This window comes from Aethalodelphis obliquidens, unplaced genomic scaffold, assembly GCF_003676395.1.
Source record: "Aethalodelphis obliquidens isolate GAN/ISIS:26980383/991018 unplaced genomic scaffold, ASM367639v1 scaffold12, whole genome shotgun sequence".
Classification (NCBI taxonomy): Eukaryota; Metazoa; Chordata; class Mammalia; order Artiodactyla; family Delphinidae; genus Aethalodelphis; species Aethalodelphis obliquidens.
The window spans coordinates 8,944,226-8,967,319 of record NW_020837956.1 but is presented as its reverse complement, the minus strand read 5'-3'; the positions used below and the strand labels follow the sequence as shown (position 1 = coordinate 8,967,319).

General features: G+C 51.5%; 1 long non-coding RNA gene across 1 annotated transcript; it reads right to left on the bottom strand.

Moving 5' to 3' along the window:
* Nucleotides 1–6,532: 6,532 nt before the first annotated feature.
* Nucleotides 6,533–15,277, bottom strand: LOC113623787 (uncharacterized). The gene is made up of 2 exons (XR_003434062.1): nt 14,930–15,277; nt 6,533–6,908 (listed from the first exon to the last, which is right to left on the bottom strand). It is a non-coding gene; the product is annotated as an uncharacterized LOC113623787 (long non-coding RNA).
* Between the last annotated feature and the right edge of the window lie 7,817 nt (nt 15,278–23,094).

Below are 23,094 nucleotides of genomic sequence, written 5' to 3'. Positions count from 1 at the left end.
CCTTAATAAACAGCTCTCCAATCTAGCCCTTCTCTCCACCACCGCTGCCACCACTCTGGCCCAGTGCCCCCCTTCTGCACCCACACATCTCTCCTGGACCCCTCAAGAGCCTCCATGTTGGCCTCCATGCAGCTCCTTTTCCACACAGCGGCCCCAGGCCAGTCAGCGCCAACCCAACCATGCCAACTCGCAGGTTAGGACAGCTCAGTGGCTTCCTGCTGCTCATAAGACAAAGTCTTACCGTGGTCTGCCCAGCATGAGAGACCCACCTCTTCCTCCGCCCCTCCTCTCTCCACTCTGGAAAGTCAGGGCGGCCTTCATCTGGTCCCCTGAACACCCTCCGGCTCCCTCCTTGGTGGGAGTACCCTTTGCACATGCTGTTCCTTCTGCATGGAACACCCATCCTTCCCTGCTTCACCTGGATTACTCCTAATCACCCTTCGTATCTCAGGTCTGGTGTTACCTCTCCAAGAACTTTCCCTGACCTTCTTGACTAGGGGACATCCCCCTATAGCACTTCTCATTGTTATTATCTTATGTCTATTTGAGTAATTATTTGATGAAGTTCACCTCCCTCACATGACTTTAAGCTCCACAAGAACAGGAACTGTGACCGTGTTGCTTGCCATTGAAACCCAGGGTCTGACAGCGTCTGACACATAGTGGGACTTAAATATTGGCTAAGTAATTGAATCAGTGAATGTTAGAATTGAAATCCAAGTCTGCATGAACCCCTCACTCATCAGTTGTTGTGGGGAATTGCATTAGTCTGCTCAGGCTGCCATAATAAAATATCACAGACAGAGTAGCTTAAACAATAGAATTTTTTAAAAAAATAAATTTATTATGTATTTATTTTTGTCTGCGTTGGATCTTCGTTGCAGCGAGTGCAGGCTACTCTTCATTGTGATGCGCGGGCTTCTCATTGCAGTGGCTTGCTCTTGTTGTGGATCATGGGCTCTAGGCGCACGGTCTTCAGCAGTTGTGGTGTGCAGGCTCTAGAGCACAGGCTCAGTAGTTGTGGCACATGGGCTTAGTTGCTCCACAGCATGTGGGATCTTCCTGGACCAGGGATCGAACCCGTGTCCCCTGCATTGGCAGGTGGATTCTTAACCACCGCACCACTAGGGAAGTCCCAACAATAGAAATTTATCTTCTCGCAGTTCTGGAGACTGGAAGCCCAGGATCAAGGTTCCTGGAAGCCCAGGATCAAGCCCAGGATCAAGGTGAGACCTCTCTCCTCAGCTTGCAGATGCAGCTTCATGGCCTTTTATCTGTGTACACGAGGATAGAGAGAGACCTCTGGTGTCTCTTCTTCTTGTAAAGACATCAGTACTCTTGGATTAGGGCCCCACCCCTATGACCTCATAGAACTTAATTACCTCTTTAAAGGCCCCATTTCCAAATACAGTCACATTGGGGGTTAGGGCTTCAACATGTAAATTTGAGAGACACCTTCAGCCTATAACAGTCTACAAACTAGTGCCCCCCCCGAATTCACCTCACATGCAAAATACATTCACCGCATCCCAGCCCCCAAAGTCTTAACCCATTCCAGCATCAATTCCAAGTCCAAAGTCTCACTAAATGTCATCTAAACCAGATAAGGATGAGACTCGAGGTATGATTCATTCTGAGGCAAAACTCCTCTGCAGCTGTGAAACGGTGAAACCAGACAAGTTCTGTACTTCCAAGACACAACCGAAACACAATGGTGTGACAGGCACAGAACAGACGTTCCCATTCCAAAAGGGAGAAATTGGAAAGAAGAAAGGGGTAACAGGTCCCAAGCCAGTCCAAAACTAGCAAGGCAAATTCCATTTGATCTTAAGATTCCAGAATGATCCTCTTCAGCTCAATGTCCTACCCTCCATGCCCACTGGCGCAGTAGCATCACCCCATAATCCTAGGCAGTGACCCTGCCCCCTCAGCTCTGCTGGGCAGCCTTGCCTCTGAGGCACTGATTGATGGCATCCTGGCCCTCTGAAACTGAGGAAGTGGCCCCACCCTTTGCAACAGCCATGTCCCCTCGGCCTGAGGTGGGAGTGGCAGCCCTGATGATCTCTGAATCATCTTCATGGTCATTGTTCCCTTTTCTTGAAAATCTGAATCTGGAAACTCTACTGTCCCGTCCAGTGGATCCCAGAAATCTGACAGCCTTCCTCCACTCCGTTTTCTCTCTCCCCTTTAGTCCCCGCTGGCATGTTCTGCCAATATAATCCCATCTCTATTCCTGGCTTCAGCTGAGATGGCTGATTAGATCTGTGGATAATCTCTTCATGGAATGATCATGCAGCTGCACCCTTGGTGTTTTCTCTGGAATGCCGCTTTCTTATTTTTTGAAATATGGATAAGCTGAGAATTTTCCATATCTTCGAATTCTGGTTCCTGTTTGCTTCATAATTTCTTCAATTTATCTCTCTCCTCTCACATTTTACTCTTAGCAGTAAGGAGAAGCCAGGCCACATTTTCAACACTTTGCTTAGAAATCTCCTCTGCTAATTATCCAAGGTTGTCACATACAAGTCCTTCCACAGAACACTGGAAACTGAGACAAGTTCCTTGCTCATGTATAACGAGGATCACTTTGCCCTCAGCTTCCAATACCGTGTTCCTCCTGAGGTCTCACCAGAAGCAGCATTACTGTTCATATTCCAGAAGCATTCTATTCAAGATGATATACCTATTCTCTACAGCTTTCTTTATAGCTCTCTCCTTTACTTTCTAAGTCTTCACCAGAATCACCTTTAATGTTCCACCAACAGTCCCTTCAGGGCAATCTAGGCTTTTTCCAGCAAGCACCCCAAGCCTCTACCCATTACCCAGTTCAAAAGCCACTTCCACATTTTTAGGTATTTGTTATAGCAGCAACCCTATTCCCGGTACCCTAATCTGTATTACTCAGGGTTCTCCAAAGAAACAAAATGAATAGCATATACCTATAGATCTAGACCTACAGATAAGGAAATTTATTATAAGGAATTGGCTTATGCAGTTATGGAGGCTGGTGAGTCCAAAATCTGCAGAGCCGATGTCCCACTTTGAGTCCGAAGGCTAGAAGGCTGCTGTAGAAGCAGGGAAAGTCAACGTCCCAGTTTGAAAGCTGTCAGGCAGGAGAATTCTCTCTTGCTCGGGAGAGGATCAGCCTTTGTTCCATTCAAGCCTTCAGCTGATCGGATGAAGCCCACTTACATAATGGAGGTCAATTTACTTTATTGGTCTACCAATTTAAATGTTACTCTCCTTCAAAAATATCTTCACAGAAACACCCAGGATAATGTTTGACCAATTATCTGGACATTCCATGGCCTAGTCAAGTTGGCACATAAAATTAAGCATCACAGGAATCGCAGGAGAAAGTATATGTGATCAAGGATTGACGAATATCAGGGCCAGTGTGAGCAAGGGATTAACCCCAGAGCTGAAAACTTGGTTTGCCATCCACTCATTTCTCACACATTTATTACTCACCTACTATAAGCATCTCAGCTACCTGTTGCTACGTAACAAACTATCCCAAAACTTAGTACCTCAAAACAGCAACAGTTTATTCTTCTTCATGATTTTGTGGATCAGGAATTTGGGCAGGGCTCAGCTGGGTGGTTCTTCTGCTCCAGGCGACATCCGCTGTGCCACTCATTCAGCTGGGCTAGGCTAGAAAGCCCAAGGAGACCTCAGTAAAATATCTGGAGCCTCAGCTCCTCCTCGCGCATGGTCTCTCAAGCTCCAAGTGCTGTTGCATCATTCTCTAGTCTACCCATGTCGCTTTATAGCTTGTGGCTGGCTTCCCCAAGAGTGTTCCAAGAGGACAAGCCCTAAGAGGAGAAGCAAGCACTTGTCAGATCAATGCTTCTGATGGCACATTGGTCAGAGCCAGTCACATGTTTAGTCCACCTGTGGGAGAGGGCAATACAAGGGCATGAAGACCAGAGCGTGTGTGGTTCCTCCGGGGTCCCCAATGTAACAGTCCACCAAGAGGTGAGGGGATACCCGTCCTGACTCTTGTCCTCAAGTACCTCACAGTCCAGCATAGCATTTCCAAATGTATTGGGCCACAGCATCTCAACACTGTTTCTGCAATGCACACGTCCCAGTATGAATTCTTGCCATCTTCAGATAGAGCATCTCATTTTGTAAAGACGGATGATCATAGGATGATAAGGGTATGCACATATTTGTCACTTTCCATACACATATTTTTTCAAAATAAATCTTAAAGGAAAATATTGCTAGTTTTGCACATTCATGGGAGAATATAGTTGACCCCTGAACAACATGGGTTTGAACTGCGCAGGTCCACTTATACTCTGATGTTTTTCCACAGTAAATGCTACAATACCACATAATCAGCGGTTGGCTGAATTGAGGATGCAGAACCACCTATAAAGAGGGCCGACTATAAGCTATACACAGATTTTCGACGGTGCAGGGGTTGGTACCCCTAACCTCCACGTTGTTCAGGGGTCAACTGTACTTTATAACATTTCATGACGTGCTCAGTAGACAGTTTGGGAAATGCCGGCCTGGTGACTCCTAGTAGGAACATAAAGTTTGGTGGAAAAGGCTTTTTGACTCTTAGGACCACAGCCACGGGCGGCCCACGGTGGATCAGAGACAGCTTATCCCAGCAGGTTGGAAGGCCCAGGATGTCTGTGGCACTCTCTGTTTTGTCTCCATGAGTGATGGGAGGTCAGGAGGCATCATTCTTACACCACTGGAGTAGGGCTGAGACGACACGTGGCAGGTGATTCCAACACGTCATTCTGTGTCACCCTGTGCCCTCTCTGCACCTGGCACATGGTTCACACACTGAACACCACCCATCCCACCGCATCTGACCCCACTTCAGAATGACTGAGAACAACAGAAGGGGGTTCTCAAGGGCTTGAAGGTTCCATCCCAAAGCCCAGGCTTTGAAGCACTGCAGAAAGAGAGGCCCCAGCTCTGAGCAGAGTGCGCAGGACCACTGGCCAGCGGGCCAAGGTTGCTCAGAGTGGACTTTGTGGATCCTGTGCAGCAGAATCCCCAGTAGCAACTAGGAGATTCCAATGCATTAGCCTGGAAGGGGGCCCAGGAGTCTGCATTCCTAGCCTCCACCATGGGTCACATGGTGCTAGTCCCTCCCCAAATTTAGGGTTTCCATGTGGTTATTTTGAAAGGTCCCCATGGGTTGGGGGTAGCAGAGGGACACCAACCCTGAGGTGTGGCTCTCAGTGATGTCCAGTGCAGGCAGGACGCAGATGACCAGCAGCCAGAGATGTGAGAAGCTTCACGTGCCAAATAGACTTCTTATTTTCAGACTCAATATATATGCATTTCTCTTACAACATATGAGACAACTTGCCTCTACAAGTTCCCTCCACAGAGCAATCCCCAGAGATTAAATCTGTTTTGAGTTCTATTTTGAAAAAAGAGGAAATTGGATCCTGGTTCTGGGTGGGAGGAGGGGGGAGGGGAGGGGAAGGGAAGTTAAGAAAGGAGGCAAAATGCACAGATTTCCAGAAACTTCCTTATGGTTTCCTCCCCGCCTGCATCTTATCCTGTGGTCTCCCACCTCACCAAGACAAAACCCAGGCTGGACACACCGTCCCTCCCCCTCACTCCAAAGGTGCCCACAGTCCTCTCAGAACCAGGACCTAGTGAAAGAAGTCAGACAGAGCATGATCTCACTTTTATGCTGAATCTAAAAAAACCCGAGCTCAGATAAATGGAGAACAGATTGGTGGTTACCGGAGGTAGAGGTGGGGCGGTGGGGAAAATTAGCCAAGGTAGTCAAAAGGTAAAACTTCAGTTATAGCATTAATACATCCTGGGGATGTAATATACAGCAGGGGGACTACAGTTAACATTACTGGATTGGATATTTGAAAGTCGCTAAAAGAGTAGATCTCAAAAGTTCTCATCGCAAGAAAAACAATCGTAGTTATGTGAGGTGATAGATGGTAGGTAAACTTATTGTGATAATCATTTCACAACTTACACATATATCAAATCATTGTCGCTCACCTTAAACTTACACAATGTTATATGTCAATTATATCTCAATAAGCCTGGAAAAAATAAAAATAAAAAAATAAAAGGCATTGATCCACAGTGAGTTCAAGATTAATTCCATTGTCAAATATTTGGAAAGGAGTTATTCTAGCTTGACTCAGCCTAATGCTTTAACAAGCCGTCAGACTGGGGGTTAGAGCTGACATCCTGAAAGAGGGCATTATTTATAAATTCCAGACGTCCTCATGATAATGTCCTGATTCCTGTGACAAAACACTTATCAAGTTGCCTAGGTACTTTCAGGTCCGCATTTGTGTTTGTATTGTGTGAGTCCTTCCGCCACTTAAATTTAAAAATAAAATACAAAAACGGGGGCCTCCTCACCAGGTTACTAGCCCTGCCTGAGGCCTTCCCCTCAGGGCCTTCTCTCCAAAAGGCCCAGGCCCCAGCCCCCAGTGCCTCGGGTCAGACCACACACACCACACTAGGCGGGGAAGGATGTCAGAGGGCAATGCCTTTTTTTTAATAGTGAAAAATCTTATAGTTAGGGTTAGTCAGCTGGACTCAGTTTAGATGATCCCAATTTTGTTGGCAACATCCAAAGCGTCATAGTCAGGAGCCAGTCGAACATATGCCTTCTTCTCTCCATCAGGCCTTATCAGGGTGATGACCTTGGCCACGTCAAAGTCATAGAGCTTCTTCACATCCTGTTGGCCTTGACCTCCACAATGAACACAGGTGTGCTGCTGTCTTCTATCTTCTTTATGGCCGACTCAGTGGTCAGGGGGAACTTGATGATGGCATGGAGGTCAAGCTTGTTTCTCCTTGTGGGCGCTCGGATATTTGGGCTGCCTCCTGAACCGCAATGTTTTGAGTGTTTGGAAGGTGGATAACGTTCAGATCTTTTTTTGTGGCTGTGGACACAGAGGGTAATGCTTAACCCGGGGACTACAAGTCTGGCTCAGGCAGTGCAGGTGGGAGCATCCTCGGGGTCTTCCCAGGGGTCCTGTGAGCGGACACAGTCCACCTACACACAGACTCACACCCTCAGGTTGCCCATTACGTTTCTATCTGATTTCTCCTTGTCTCTGAGAATGCGTGACTCTTGCCTGTGCTCTATTCTAAGTCCCTCTTGTGCGCTTTCCCTCCAGAGCAGGTGCCCGTAACCTAAGGACCTCAGATACCACCTTCCCCACGCCAGGAGGTCTGTGGATAGAATTCAGGGATCCATGACTTTGGATGAGAAAAAAATATACATCTTTATTTTCACTAGCATCTAACTGAAATTTAGCATTTCCTTTATTGTAAATGCAGGGAACAATCTACAGTAGTATTTGCAGAAACTGTGACTTTGTCACCAACAGAAATCACAGAGATTTTGGGATCACATTGGAATTGTTGCCAATCTTTTGAAATAGCTACCCATCGCTGCTTTAAAATGATCACCACCAAAGTGTAAGTAGAGAAGCGTGTGTGTTACTCTTTTATAAAGCTGTTTCCTTCGTGTTTTGACCACTGTATTTTTGCACCACTGGTTTCTTTTGTAGTCCTGTGGATTTAATTTTATACGTTTGAAAATATTATTCCAAGAAAAAGTCCATAGGCTTCACCAGATGCCCACTGGGTCCATGGTCCATGAAAGGTCAAGTCCTAGAATCCTCAGACCTAATCGTCCTCAGATTTTTTTCCAGCATGAAAGCCCCAGAAGTATCCTTCTCCCCTAGTAATTACACTTTGGGTATTTTCTCGAGAAAAAGCTTTAAGAGCCAAAAGCCACTATGTAATGCTTGCCTTTAAACAAATGTGCATTTTATTCATCACAATGGTATCTCTTGACTTTTGGAAAACAGTGGCCACATCTGCAGGAGAGCTCCCGTTGACCAGCCTGGTCTCCAGACACCGTGCAGTAACGCTGCTCCCACACCCAGGTCCGCTGAGCTGCAGTATGTGGGTGGATCTGCAGGCAGAGCCGTGGGCCTCAGAGAGTGTCACCCCCACTGCTCCTAGCACAAGGCTGGCCCCAGGAAACACTCAGCAGGTACAGCCTGACTTGGGTGGGCCTGAGGCAACTGTCCTGGGGTGGAACATGGCTGAAACCTCCCTGCTTCTGCACCAGCCTGCAGCCCCCGGCCCTGAAGTAGACTTGCCAGAGTCAGCAAATGAAAATACAGGATGCTCAGTTAAATTTGAATTTCAGACCAAGAGCGAATCATTTTGACTATAAGCACGTCCCGTGCAATAGTTGGGATATACCGATACTAAAAAAACGATTCGTTGTTTACTGGGGGAACCCTACTCCCTTTAGCAGCCTGATCCTAGAAGAGTCCCTACCCAGGTCCAGTTTAAGGCTGTGCCCAAGCCCAGATTCTCAGCTGAGACTCCTACCTCTGCCCAAGGTCTGGTCCTGGAAAGGGACCATTCGGGGAAGGGAGTGGGGTCAGGGAGACGCCAGACAGTGGCCCACCTCTCGGCCACTCCCAGTCACCAGTTAGCCTCAGGACCCGCCCCCTCCCCCAGTCAGTCCCCAGGGGTCATGGAGGCAGCTTTGATGAAGCCTATCAAAGGGGTCTTGTTCTGACAGCTGTTTCCTGGGAGGGCAATTAGAGCCACAATAACCCCGACGTCTGTTTTAGGGGCTGGTGGCTAGTACTCCACCCTCCACCCCGCGGGAGGGCTCCTGCCCATCAGCAGAGGGGAAAATGACTGTGCCCATCGGAGAGATACTGTTTAGGACCATTTTGACCATTTGGACTGGAAGGGAACGCCCATCCCCATTTTAGAGATGACTAAACTGAGGCAAAAATCACCCCTGGCTCCCAAAGCATTCTCCACACAGAGCCCACTTCCCCAGGAACTGTCTAGGCAGCACCTGGTTTCTCTTCCTCTGAGTCAGGTCGCCTCCACTTACACAAGACACGACAGGCCCACAGAAGGGTGTAGAAGGCACATGGGAGTATAAAGCCCACGTGGAGGGGAAGCCGGTGTCTGTTATGAGACGCCTGCTCTGGCCCTTCCCCCGCCTGAGCCATTGCCCCTTTTTTGGCCACTATTTTAATCCTCAATCTGTGGATTTATTTAAATCAGGGTTTCTCAACCTTGCCACTATTGACATGGGGGCCAGATATTTCTTTGCTGTGGGAGCTGTTCTGTGCATTGTAGGATGGTTAACAGCATCTCTGGTCTCTACCCACGAGATGCCAGTAGCACCACCTCCCAATTGTGACAACCAAAAAAGTCTCCAGATATTGCCAAATATCCCCTGGGGGCAAAATTGTGTCCAGCTGAGAACTATTGATGTAAGTGGACTTAAAGGATCGTGTATGGACGGCCCCATGTCTCACCAGGGAAGGAGGTGACAGAGGTATTCCCTCCTGAGGCCCAGAGCTTCTGTGGGACAGATAGGATAATAGGATAATAACGTACCCAGTGCACAGCAGTCTGTGCCAGGAGATCCTGGAAAAGACTGAATTCAGGAAAATCATTGAGGCTGGGATCCACCCAGGAAGACTTCCTAGAAGAGGCTCTGGTCCTTATATAAACAGTCCAGGAAGGATGCAGTTCGAGGGGAAAGTCTCAAGGACAGTGAACAGAGCCCAGGGTTGGGAGTGGTAAATGGAGACTTTCCAGGGAGGGGGCAGGAGGGTGGCCACAACTGGCTGAATTTTTTTTTTTTTTTTTTTTTTTTGCGGTATGCGGGCCTCCTCACTGCTGTGGCCTCTCCCGTTGCAGAGCACAGCCTCCGGACGCGCAGGCTCAGCGGCCATGGCTCACGGGCCCAGCCGCTCCGCGGCATGTGGGGTCCTCCCGGACCGGGGAACGAACCCATGTCCCCTGCATCGGCAGGCGGACTCCCAACGACTGCGCCACCAGGGAAGCCCGTGGCTGCATTTTAATGTTGGGTGTGTTGAGGCTGCCCTGCAGAGCAGGTCCTGGAGCCCTGGAAGGATACTGGGGATGAATGGGAAGGGAGAGCAGAGGGGGAATAGTGGCATGTCTGAGCTCCTGGGGGGTTAGTTAGGGGGCTTGCTGTTCCCCGAATCCCCAACACCTAACCCAGAATCAGGCTAAGGAAATGCAGAGATGATGAAACTGCCGTCAATTTGGAGAAAAGTCCTGACGAGGAGGAAGGTGGGCCTGGGCTCTGGAGGGCTGGGAGGACCATCTCTAGATGGCGAGGGTGCTGATTGGGGGGCCTGGCCCGAGGGCAAGCAAAGAACCTGAGCAGCCCCTCACCCTGATTTCTCAGCATCTGCCCTCACCTGTCTCCCCCATGGTCCTTATGGGATAGGGGTGGGGGGAGGGGGAGGGGGAGGGAGTCCTAATCAAAGCATAGCTGCTGGGCTTGGAGCAGACCACCGGCCTTCTTGCCAGCCTGCAGACCTTTCTGGGAGAGATTTCAGCAGGTTCTCGGGAGGAGAATGCTGAACCCCTTGGCCTAGGAAGTTCCCTTCTCAGACAGAAACACCCGCTCCCACCCTCAGACTGGGCTCCCTGAGGGGAGGGGCGACACCTTCCCAGAGGTCACCAGAGGGAAATGTGAAGCTTGAGGCAGGTGCTGCCCACAGGGAGCTTCTGGCTGACCTGCCAGCAGGGGGCGCTGTGGACTCAGGCACCGGACTTGGGCTGCTGGAAGGGTGGAGACTGGACTGGCCTCCCTCACCTCCTGTTTATTCTCTTATAGTCCTCACCCCAGCCAGGCTCTCCTGCCTTGTACACAGCTCGGTCTCCACTTCCTCCCAGCTTCCCATCCTAACCGTATTCTTCTCCCCTCCTCTGGACAAAGAAGGAGGAGAAGGAATTTTTATGCCCATTGTACAGATGAGGAGACTGAGTCATACAGATGCAAAAAAGACTGGAAGGGACAACAGCAGGGCAGAATGGATAGAGTCTTGGCCTTGGGGCCAGAAGACCAGGGTATATCAGCATGCCAGTTCAGCATCTCACTCCCTGTGTGGTTGGGGGAAACTCTGGGGTCTTACTGAGCAAGCCACCACAGTTGCAGTAAGGAGATGAGCATGGCAGCCCACACTGCCCCCAGGCTGAGAACAATTCTGACACTGGGTGTCACAGCCCCATGTGGACAGCACTGGGTCCTGGGAGGAAGGACTGGCAAAAGGGGACGAGGTGGCCTTGCCCAAGCCCCTGTCTAGGTGGCAAGAGCAGACAACCAGAAAGGGGGCGAACAGGGGGCTCTGAACAAGGGCAGAGGGGCTGAAGGGACTGTACTGCAGAGTCTGGGGAGGGGAGGGAAGGGCTGAGGTGTCAGCCGCCCTGAGTTGTCTGCACTTTCTCCCAGGTCCTAGTGATTAATAACAAGAGTGGAAACCATGAGAGCTATTTGCTGCCCTCTCATGATGTGCCAGGCTCTGTGCCAAGCACTTGACTGGCTCAGTTACCCATCCTGGGAAGCAGGTAATGATATTACCCCATCTGACAGATGAGGAAAAGTATGCTCAGAGATAAGTAACTTGGCTGAGGTCCCCAGTGGGAAACAGGCAAAACTGGATCCCACCCAGATTTGCCTGGCGTGCACCCACCATGCTCTTGGTGGGATCAGGGTCTAGGTAGAGAGAGGATGAAGGTCCCTCTGTGGCTGGGGAGGCACCAGAGGGCAGTGCACCCTCAGCCACTCCGCACGGAATGGACAGAGCAGAGTGGGGTACTGAGGAAGGAGTGACCCACACATATATCCAGTTGAGAGCCCTCCTGAAGGAGGGGATGCTCTGCAGGTGACAAGGAAGGAAAGGCTTTCCCAGCAGCCTGAGCAAACATAAGGAAGGAGTCTGGCCCGGCTGTTTCCAGCACGCACATGGGCTGGGCTGTGCGTGTCCTGCAGTGCTGGGACATGAGGGCAGAGAGGCAGGCAGGAGCCACCAGTAGGGGAAGGTGTCATCCCATCGGCTGGGTGGAGGATGGCCCAGGAAGTCTGATTGGTTCCACTAGCCACTCTTAAGAAAAGAGATGAGGATTTATACTATTACAAAAACTGGGGGGTGTGGGGAATGGGGAAGAGGGGAGGAAGAGTCAAGATACCAGTGTTAACTACAATGAGATATCATCTCACACAAGTCAGAATGGCCATCATCAAAAAATCTAGAAACAATAAATGCTGGAGAGGGTGTGGAGAAAAGGGAACACTCTTGCACTGCTGGTGGGAATGTGAATTGGTTCAGCCACTATGGAGAACAGTATGGAGGTTCCTTAAAAAACTACAAATAGAACTACCATAGGACCCAGCAATCCCACTACTGGGCATATACCCTGAGAAAACCAAAATTCAAAAAGAGTCATGTACCACAATGTTCATTGCAGCTCTATTTACAATAGCCCGGAGATGGAAACAACCTAAGAGCCCATCATCAGATGAATGGATAAAGAAGATGTGGCACATATATACAATGGAATATTACTCAGCCATAAAAAGAAATGAAATTGAGCTGTTTGTAATGAGGTGGATAGACCTAGAGTCTGTCATACAGAGTGAAGTAAGTCAGAAAGAGAAAGACAAATACTGTATGCTAACACATATATATGGAATTTAAGAAAAAAAAATGTCATGAAGAACCTAGGGGTAAGACAGGAATAAATACACAGACCTACTGGAGAACGGACTTGAGGATATGGGGAGGGAGAAGGGTGAGCTGTGACAAAGCAAGAGAGAGGCATGGACATATATACACTACCAAACGTAAGGTAGATAGCTAGTGGGAAGCAGCCGCATAGCACAGGGAGATCAGCTCGGTGCTTTGTGACCGCCTGGAGGGGTGGGAGAGGGAGGGTGGGAGGGAGGGAGACGCAAGAGGGAAGAGATATGGGAACATATGTATATGTATAACTGATTCACTTTGTTATAAAGCAGAAACTAACACACCATTGTAAAGCAATTATACTCCAATAAAGACGTTAAAAAAAAAAAAAGATACCAGTGTTAGAATCCACTAGATGAGATGGATAATCAGATGTGGTGGACAGAAGGCTGTGGTCAAGGATGACTCAGCCTCTGGCTTGGGTGGTGGGGAGTCTTACCATGAACTAAGCTCCTAGAACACAAGTGAAGGAAGGGGCTAGTGAGAGAAAGATTACAAGTTTGGTCTGGGATAAATGAGTTTGAGGTATGTGTGGGCTATGAGTGTAGGTGAGCTTTGGGCTCAGGGTTAAAGGGGATAAAAGCTCAAACTGCAGCTGAAATCAGGCTACACTCTCCAACGAGGAAAGCAGCCAGTGTTGACTAGAATTTGAGCTTAGTCTGCAGCCAAGGAAGGAAGTACTACAGCAGAACACCCACCGGACTAAAGTGATGACCCTGTGTTCTCAAACTTGAAAGAGGATCCAGGGATCTGAGTAGACCACAAGCTGAGCTCAGCAATGGTGCCCATCATTCTCAAGGTGTGCATGTCTCTGAGGGCATTAATAAGAACTCAATCCAGGGCCTAAAGGGAACCTGCAAGATTCCAATAGCAGATATAGTCAACTGATTTAATGTTCTTAAATCACTGAGGGGTGACGTGACCTCTTCTCTGAAACCCTCCCTAACTCCCTTTTCCCTTCTCTACAGGACCCCAGCCTGCTGGCTGGCTAGTGATCACTGCCAAGCACTTTCACATTAATTATTTCATTGGTTCTTCAGTGGTTTCCCCCATTTGGCAGTTCGGGGAACAGAGAGCCAGCAAGACTGGGGTGTGTGGGACTGAGACCAGGCCTCCTCCTCCAGGCCCACCCCCTCCTTATTTGGAACAGTATTCTGCAATGTTCCAGGATGCTGGGGCAGCAGCCAGTGTTTGGGTGCAGAGTGGGCAGGCAGGAGAATGGGGGCAGGGGAAGGACGGCAGTCCCGGCCCAGGTGTGTTATCTGTTCTCAGGATCTTTTCATCAGCTGCTAGGGTAATAGGAGTGACCTCAATGGTGGGGCTTTTGGTTTTTTTGTGTGTTTTTTTTCTTTTTCCTGCTAAGAACAATTCATTTTGGTCAAACAACTGGAGTAAAAGTGACTGGTGTTGAGAAACCTCCCCCTCCCCCTTCCCTGGCCCCAGGCAGGGACATTGGAGGAGCTGTCTCCCAGGGGCCACAGAGGATGCTGTCCAGCAGTTCAAAGGGTTGGCTCTTCTTCCTGCCCCCACCCCCTTCCCTCACCGCCCCCCTGGCAGGCCAGGCTTGGGCAGCCTCCCGTCACGGACTAGGTCCTGAGCCTCACTTGGTGGCCTCTCAGCCTCACCCCCTGCTGTCCATCTCTAATGGCGGGGAGGAGACAGAGTAGGACAGTGTGGGGAGAGGATTGAACCCCTCGCTTCTCATCCCACTTGGCCACAGAGGGGAGACCGGGGGAAGCTGAAATGAAACAGCACATGTCTCTGGTCGCCCCTGTCACTGCTCTACTGACCCCATGGCACCCTCCATGTGCCACTGACCACATTGGGTCAGCAGGGGAACAGCGACAAAGCGAGAGGAGGAGAGAGGGAATCCTGGGCTACGATGAAAAGGACTGGCTTAGGCTCCCAGGAGGCTGCTTGGGGTAGAGGGTGGGCAGAGGCAGGGGAAAGAGTTGGGGGAGGCCTCTGAGGGAGCCAGGTCCCCAGGCAGGGTGACTAGACGGAGGGGCAGCAGAGCCTGAGCCTGGGAACCCAGAGGCCCAACACAGAGGCCTGGGGGTAGCTGGGCCTGCACAAGTCCAAACTTAGGAGCAAATGGCTGAGGCAGCAGAGGGCTGGACGGGGGGACTGCGCCCCAAGGATCCAGCTGGACACACTGAGGGGCGAGCAGCTTGGCCCACATCTGAACAAGGAGAGAGGGAGTAAGTACGGGGCAGGGGTGGGAAGGTGTCTCTCAGACCTGACTCCAGACAGCATTTCCTGGGAGGTAAACCAAGGCCCATATGCAGCAAGGAACTAGGCCAAGAGCCTTGAGGCTGAAGACCAAAGAGCTGAGGGTCCTAATTTACCTGTCCTGGTAGCTTCTGGCAAAAGCCCTCCAGCGCCTTCCCTTCCAGGATACGCCAGGCTGCAGGCTGCAGTGCCGAGAAGGAAAGGATGGAGGTGGTGGTGATGTCAACCAAGGGATTAAGTAAGCAGAGGAGCCGATAACATCGCCCAGCAAGCTCGCTGTGGGCCAGGTGACTCATGGAAGCCGGGCCTCACCATCTTGGGGCCGGTTGCTGTTGTGCCTGGCCTGCAGGGCCGTGGAGGAGGAGTGGGGCTGGGACAGGCTCCTCGCTGAGCCCGCGGAGACGTCTCAGAACACAGCGTCCTCTTCCTTCAGAGCTCACAGCTGGCCCAGGAAACAGCCCCCCTAGCCCCCCAGGTGCCACCGCTGCGGTGATTATCTTTGTCTGCTGGGTTTGGTGTGTGTCAGTGGGGTGTGTCAGGGTGATTTCCCCACCCACGTCCCGCTGGGCACTCCAGGTACCAGAGTTCGCTAACAGCAGAACAGTTGCCCCCCCGGGGTTGGACGACCGTCTGTGGCGACAGAGCCACCGTCACCGGATGGCACACTGCTAACCACGACCACGTGGCATTCTCGTGGAGGGAACAGCCCGTTCCTCCAGCCGCTGGTACTTGTAGAGCTGCCTCCACTCATCGCTGCTGAGGGGGCCAAAACTGTTGGGTTCTCCCCCCTCCCCGGGGGCGCCATGCACTGTTGTACAAGTTGAGAACTGTACAAGTGGCAGGGGCACCATTCACTTTATAGTCTCTGTGCCAGACCACATGGCTGTACGTGGCCCCTTCCCTTTTCTAACATACTTCTTGTTCCCCTCCTCCACCTAGATTGGTCTATTTAGCTTGCCCTTAATAAGTCTATCTTCAGAGCAAACTTTCCCCTGTAAGCATAAACTTCTTCCTTTACCACCTGACTCCTTTCATTCATTCATTCATTCATTCATTCCACAAAAAATTGTTGAGTTTGTGCCAGGTACTATTCTAGGCAAGGGAACAAGACAGACTCTCCCTGACTCACAGAGCTCACATTCCAGTTGGGGTGGCGGTGGGGAGATAATAAATAATTTGATACATAAAACTGCAAGTGACTGTGCGTGCCATGAAGAAAAATAAAGACAGGTTAGAAGATGGAGGGTAATAGAGCTCTCCTTCTGCCGGGACTGTCCAGAAAGGCTTCTCTCTGAGGAGGTAGCCTCTGAGTGGAGACCTGGTGTCAGTAAAGGAAGGAGCTTTCCCAGCAGAGCCCCTCCTGCCAGGCCTCCAATGCCAAAAGAAAGTTCTTTAATCCTGCCTGGTTCTTTCAGAAGCCTGTGGCATGGCCTGGGGCACTGGCATCTGGTACTGGGTGTCCATTTCCTCCTTGACAAACAAGAGACCTAGATGCACTGGCTCTCTGAGGGCTCCTCCAGGGTGAATCCACCCACCCATAGGCATGAGGAACTTCAGGATGGGGCCTGCATTGGAAGGCCAGCTTGGCCACCTACAAGCTGTGTGACCTCAGGCAGGTTACTTAGCCTCTCTGAGCTGGTTTCCTTATCTGTTAAATGCCTTCCTAAGGGTATTGTGAAGGATTAAATGAGCTTGTGGATGTGTCACCACCTGGTATATAGTAGATGCTTAATAGACTCTAGGGCCACACCTGGGAGAAGTGAGGCGATGGGGTGACGTGAGGAGGTGCCGTTAAACGGTTGCCTTTCATTAAAGGAGCCTGGAGAGGCAACGCTGACCTAAAGACACAAGGCTTTGCCATCTGCTCGGGCGCGTGCAGGGAACAGCCGAGGGAGCCCCCAGGCTGGGATCCTGCCTCACAGGCTCAGAGCCTGGGGGAGGGGGCCGTGCTGGGGTCCTGCACCCCCCACTGATGTCAGCAGGTAGGGGTGGGGTGCAGCGCTGTGGTGCGGGCCCCTGAACTGTCACACCGCAGCCGGCTTTCAACTTCCTCTGGGGCCCAGGGTGTGCTCGGCTTGCCCTCCCTTCCTTCCTCCCTCATCAGGCTGTTTTGGGTGAGCCCTGGCTACCCTCCAGCTCTAGTCATCGTGTGCTGCCTCTCAGCTCCCAGGGTTCACCCCAGCCCCCCGGTCAACAGGTCTTTCCCTCATCCCCGCGGGGACCCCAGCACAGAGGGCAGGACCCGCCAGGCATGGGGTGCAGGCAGTAATGATAGTCAGCCCTCGCTGTCTGCCTCGGCCGTGCACTGCTCATCCATGACCTCCCTGGACATGAATTCCACGATGTGGGTGTTTTTATCCCCTTTCTTACTTGAGGAAACTGAGGCTCCGAGAAGTAGGAGCTGTGGGCGCTCAGGTCACAGGGCTGACAGGCGTTCTTCCTGCAGGAGACTGCTGACAGGAGCCTTGCAAGACAGAGGGGACTGGGAGAGGCAGGGGGAAGAGGGCGGGCGGACGTGGTGGACTAGTCTAAGGCTGGGATGGGGGCTCGGCGGACTCTTGTCCCACAGAGGGCTGTAGGCCCCTCCTGCCACCCACTTCTGCTTTAGGATCCCCAGGGGGGCCTGATGCTCTGAGCCTCCAACAAGCTCCCAGGTGGCCTGGAAGATGCTGGCTCACTCTGGAAGGTCAGAGCTGAGCTGAAAGCCCTGATGGGACGGAGGCCATATCTCAGGTCCCTCCTGGCTCCTGGAAGGAAACAATAACAGTGACAGTTAACATTTATTGACAACTTTCCTGCACAGCAGGTGCTGCGCTAAGCACTGTGCGTATATGAACCTATATAATTCTCACAACTGCTCTGCGAGGGAGAAAATTAGGGCACAGGGAAGTTAAGTGACTTGCCTAAGGTCATACAGAGCCAGCATTCAACCCAGCGTGCCTGGTTCCAGAGGCCACACTCACCTCCCCTCAAAGTGGAGATTCCTAGAGCAGGGAAGGCCCGGGGCCAGGGGTTTGGGCTGGACCTGGCAGGCACTGGGGAGCCACGGCAGGGTTCTGAGCCAGGGGCCAGAGTGTTCCCAGGACTGGCCAGTCCGTGCATACACAACAGACTACAAGGGCAGACAAACTCAAGCCCACTGAGGGCTGAATGCAGGGCGCCTCCCACGGGGATGTGTTTTTGACAGGACAAAGCAGGGCAATGCCTTCCCCAAAGGAAAGAACTGATGAGGAGGTTGGCTGGCCCTGTGCTGGGCACGAAACAGTAAAGGTGGGAGCTCAGGCATGAGAAAGGGAGCCCGCATCTGCTTCCTCTGCCCCTTCTCCCCACCCGCAGGGCCCCTGCTACAGATGGGTGCACAGTTCCCATGCCTGGGGTCTAAGAGCAGCCAGCTTGCTGGGGCCACCTGGCTGTCCATCTGCCTGTATGCATATGCGTGTGCATGTGTGTATAAGAGGCGGGGGAGAAGGGGCCTCTGAGCGTGACTGTTTGCAGGGGAACCTGTCCCCCACCCCCACCTGCTGCTGCAGCCGCAGAGAACAGGACGCCCTGACTCCAGTCTGCATCTCTGGGGTCATGAAACCACAGCCACTACGTCAGTGGTGCGTGCACCAGGGCTAGGTGGGGGGAGGCGGGGCCACAGATGCAGGTGTGCCCCAACATGTGTGTGCAGGGCTGGCATGGGGGTGTTGTTCCAGGGAGGTGGGTAGGAGGGGTGGAAGAGAGCTGGAGCCCCCTCTGGGAGGCAGGGCACAGAGTCCATCCCCTCTGGCCACAGGTCCAGAGGTCCAGCATCCGCCCCCTCGCCCAGCCCCTTCGAGGACCAGCCTTGTCTCCCAGGTGCTCTCCTCTGGGCAACTGTCCCAACAGCAACCGTGCAAATGTCTGTGGAGCATCTAAAATGGTCCGACACAGTTCCAGGCACTTGGGAAACATCCATGAGCAAAACAAAGATTCCCTACCCTGGGGACTTCCCTGGTGGCGCAGGGGTTAAGAATCCGCCTGCCAATGCAGGGGACACGGGTTCGAGCCCTGGTCCGCGAAGATCCCACATGCCGCGGAGCAACTAAGCCCGTGTGCCACAACTACTGAGCCTGTGCTCTAGAGCCCACAAGCCACAGCTACTGAGCCCGCGTGCCACAAGTACTGAAACCCGTGCACTTAGAGCCCGTGCTCCGCAACAAGAGAAGCCATCATAATGAGAAGCCCGCACACAGCAGCAAAAGAGTAGTCCCTGCTCGCCGCAACTAGAGAAAGCCGGCACGCAGCAACAAGGACCCAACACAGCCAAAAATAAATAAATAAATAAATATATTAAAAAAAAAAAAAAAGATCCGTGCCCTCATGGTGCCAACATTCTTGTTGGGGAGACATAGTAGATGGAATAAATAAAATAAGGTATATAAGTAGGTGGTGGGTGCTATGGGGAAAAAGAGGAGATGGAGCAGGGCTGGGAGGTGAAGGGTGCTGGGTGGGCAAGAGGGGTTGTGTGTGTGAAGAGGCGGGGTGTGTCCATGTGCACACAGGTCACAGTATGAAACTGGTGGTCCATCTAGGTCCCACTGAGAAGGTGATATTTCAACAAAAGCTTGGAGAGGAAGGAGCCAAGCAGGGTCTGGGAGAAAACATTCCAGATGGAGGAAATAGCTAGAGCAAAAGCCCTGGGGCAGAAGCGTGCCTGGCCAGGACTGAGGGAAGGACAAACTGACCTGGGCGGGTGGACTGACACGGCCCCACTCCTCCTGGCATCTTCTCACCTCGCTCAAAGCGAGGGCCTGATTTCCAATGGGTTAAAGAAAAAGGACCTTCTGGTACCTACAGGAAAGGCTAAAGGGCTCCCGAAGGAACCAATTTCACGGGAAGTAGGGGACAGAGAGGGAAAAGGGGTTTAGACCAGAAGAAGTCTATGGCCGCTCTGGGGCCTGAGCTCAGGGAGGAGGCCCTAGGCTGGGGGCCTCTAGGGGGAGGGTGGGGGAGGGAGGAAGAAGTCCCGGGGGTCCCAGGACCCCAACAAGCCTGCCTTTAGGAGCTCACTGAGAGAGTGCAGTGTGGAGTTGCACCCTGCTCGCTGGGGGTCAGCTGGCCGCCTGAAAGTACCCACAGGGTGAAGGGAGCCTGACCCCACCTGTCTCTGCCTGCTGGGGCTGCCAGACCCTTCTAAGGTCAGCGCCCCTCCCCCCATTCAAGCATCCCATAGGGAGGAGGAGGGAGGGGCAGTTGACCCCAGAAGATGGAGGCTGATGTTTGACCAGGGGATGGGGATGTGCGTGCAGCTCCACCCTGCACTGCAGCTGTGGGAGCTGGCATTCTAGAAGACGGATCCCCTGCCAACCACCCAGGCCACCAGCAAAGGAAGGGGGGCCAGCCCAGTGTGTGACTCTGACAGATGGAGCAGTGGGAGGTCAGGAACTAGAAAAAAGGGAGGAGGCTTGACCTGGGCCTTTTAGCTCTCGCTCTTTTATTTTTTTTTTTACAGTTTATTTATTTATTTATGGCTGCGTTGGGTCTTCGTTGCTGCTGTGCGCAGGCTTTCTGTAGTTGTGGCGAGCAGGGGCTACTCTTCGTTGTGGTGCGTGGGCTTCTCATTGCGGTGGCTTCTCTTGTTGCAGAGCAGGGGCTCTAGGCCCACGGGCTTTGGTAGTTTTGGCACACAGGCTCAGTAGTTGTGGTGCACGGGCTTAGTTGCTCCGCGGCCTGTGGGGTCTTCCCAGACCAGGGCTCAAACGCATGTCTCCTGCATTGGCAGGCGGCTTCTTAACCACTGCGCCACCAGGGAAGTCCCTTGACCTGGGCCTTTCAGGATGAGAGCAAATCTGAATGGGTAGAGAGGAGAGAGGACATCTCTGTGCATTCACACACTGGCACACACATGTCACACACATACTCAGTCCCTTAAGCACCCCCCCCCCCCAACACGCATAGGTTCTTACAGCCAGGGACATCCATGTACTCCTCACACACAGCCTAAGTTACGCTCATACACACATGCACTAGGGACACTCACACTTGGTAAGGCATGCCAGCACGACAGGAGGCACACACAGAGTTACACACTCTCAGAGACAGAGATTGGCTCCCCTGGGCATCAGAAGCACCTAGGCCCCTTGGAAACGGGCCTGGGAGAAGATGAAGATGTGACTGCAAAGCATAAGGAGAAAGGAAGATGGAAAGTGGTGGGGGGAACAGAGGGAGATGGGGTGACAGATACGGAGACTCAGAGAAAGGTGCGTCATAGCCACAGCCACATGCAGGCGGCACACAGCCACCCACGTCCTTCAGCCTTCCTGCTGCGAGAGACACTGTTCAGCCACCATGTGACATTGTGAAGTCACTCAGCCTCTCCAAGGTTTGATTTCTCTCTTCTGATAACACCTGCTTTCCATGCCAAATTGCTTGACTGTGAATCGACAGGTAAATCCTGTCTGCTCAGCCTCCAAAAAACTGTTCAGAGTCCGACCACTTCTCTCACCTCCAGGTGACCACCCTGGCCAGGCCACCACCCACTGGCCTCCCTCCCTCCTCTCCTACTTCCTGACGCAGCCTGTGGTCCACCTGAAGCTACTGATCCTCCCCTCCGAACCTGCCAGTATGTTTTCATCTCATCCACAGTAAAAGGCAAAGTCCTTACAATGGTCCGTGGGGAACTGCCCTCCCCTCCCTTACCTCCCTTCTTGCTCTCAACTCCAGCTTCCCTGGGCCCTCACTGCTCGACAGACACCCAGACATCCCCTCTCAGAGCCTTTGTTCTGGCCTTTCCCCTCTGCCTGGCATGTCCTCAGGACCCTGCCTTCAGGAGTTACTCAAATGACCTCCTCTTAGCGAGGCCTTCCTGGCCACACCAGCTAACGCTGCAGCCCCCAGCTCAGCACTCTCTATCCCCCTCCCCTGCTTTTTCTTCTTCTTAGCATCTTTCCCCACTGAACATGCCACTTATTTGATAATACGTTTTGTCTGTCTCTCATATCAAAGTGTAAAATCCAAGGGGCAGAGACTTCTGTCTGTTTTATTCTCTGCTAGAATATATGTTTTATTCTCTACTACTCCTAGAGCAGTACCTGGATCATAGGACTCAATAAATACTGAGTGAGTGAATGAATGCATGAATGAATGAAATAGCAAATAGGTAAGCATCTATAAAGCAAGATTAAAGAACAGGAAGGACCAACCCTGAGTGAGCCATCGCCATGTTCCAGGAACTATAACCACAATAAATATTCCTTTATTCTCAAACAACCCCGGGAAGTAAATATTAATAGAATTGTTCCCATTTTACAGATAATAAGCCTGAGGATCAGAAAGGTTAACACCTATGGCCTCAAAGATGGTCACCAATAATTCCTCCCATCTCTGTTATCGAATGCTGCCCCTCTCTTCAAGACTTGGAGTCTGTTTCCCTTCCCCCTTGACTCCAGGCTGGTCTTGTGACTTGCTTTGACCAACAGAATGTGGCAAAAGTTCTGCTGTGTCAGTTTTGGTCTAGGCCTTAAGAGAACCGGCCCCTGGGCCAGCTACATAATTTGCAGGGTCCAAAGAAGATGAAAATGTGGGTCCCCTTGTTCAAAAAGCAGGACAAAATGTTGTTATTGGTACTAAAATATAAAGCTGGGCTTCCCTGGTGGTGCAGTGGTTGAGAATCTGCCTGCTAATGCAGGGGACACGGGTTCGAGGTTTGGTCTGGGAAGATCCCACATGCCGCGGAGCAACTGGGCCCATGAGCCACAACTACTGAGCCTGCGCGTCTGGAGCCTGTGCTCCGCAGCAAGAGAGTCCGCGATGGTGAGAGGCCCGCGCACCGCGATGAAGAGTGGCCCCCCGCTTGCCGCAACTAGAGAAAGCCCTTGCACAGAAACGAAGACCCAACACAGCCAAAAGTAAAATAAAATAAATAAATGCATTTCCATTAAAAAATAATAATAATAAAATATAAAGCTCTCTTTTCTTCCATAGTTTCCCTCATCATTTTTTGCTGCTTAATGTTGTTCTAAGAAAAGATTTAAATATTAGCATGAATTTTACTGTTCAACTTTATGTTACAATAAGTCCCCTACATACGAACGAACCTTCAAGTTGCGAACTTTCAAAGATGCGAACGTGCGTTCCATCAATGTCAGGCGTGAGTGAAATTGCAGCTTGCCCTCCGTCTCCTATTGCCCATGATCCTTCAGCTCTACCATCTCCCACCCCCTCTCCCTCCTCCAGTCAGTAACTCTTCTTGCCTGTTCACTCGATGCCAGCCCCTGGATGCCTGCTGTTGTAATGTATTACTATACTTTGCAAGGTA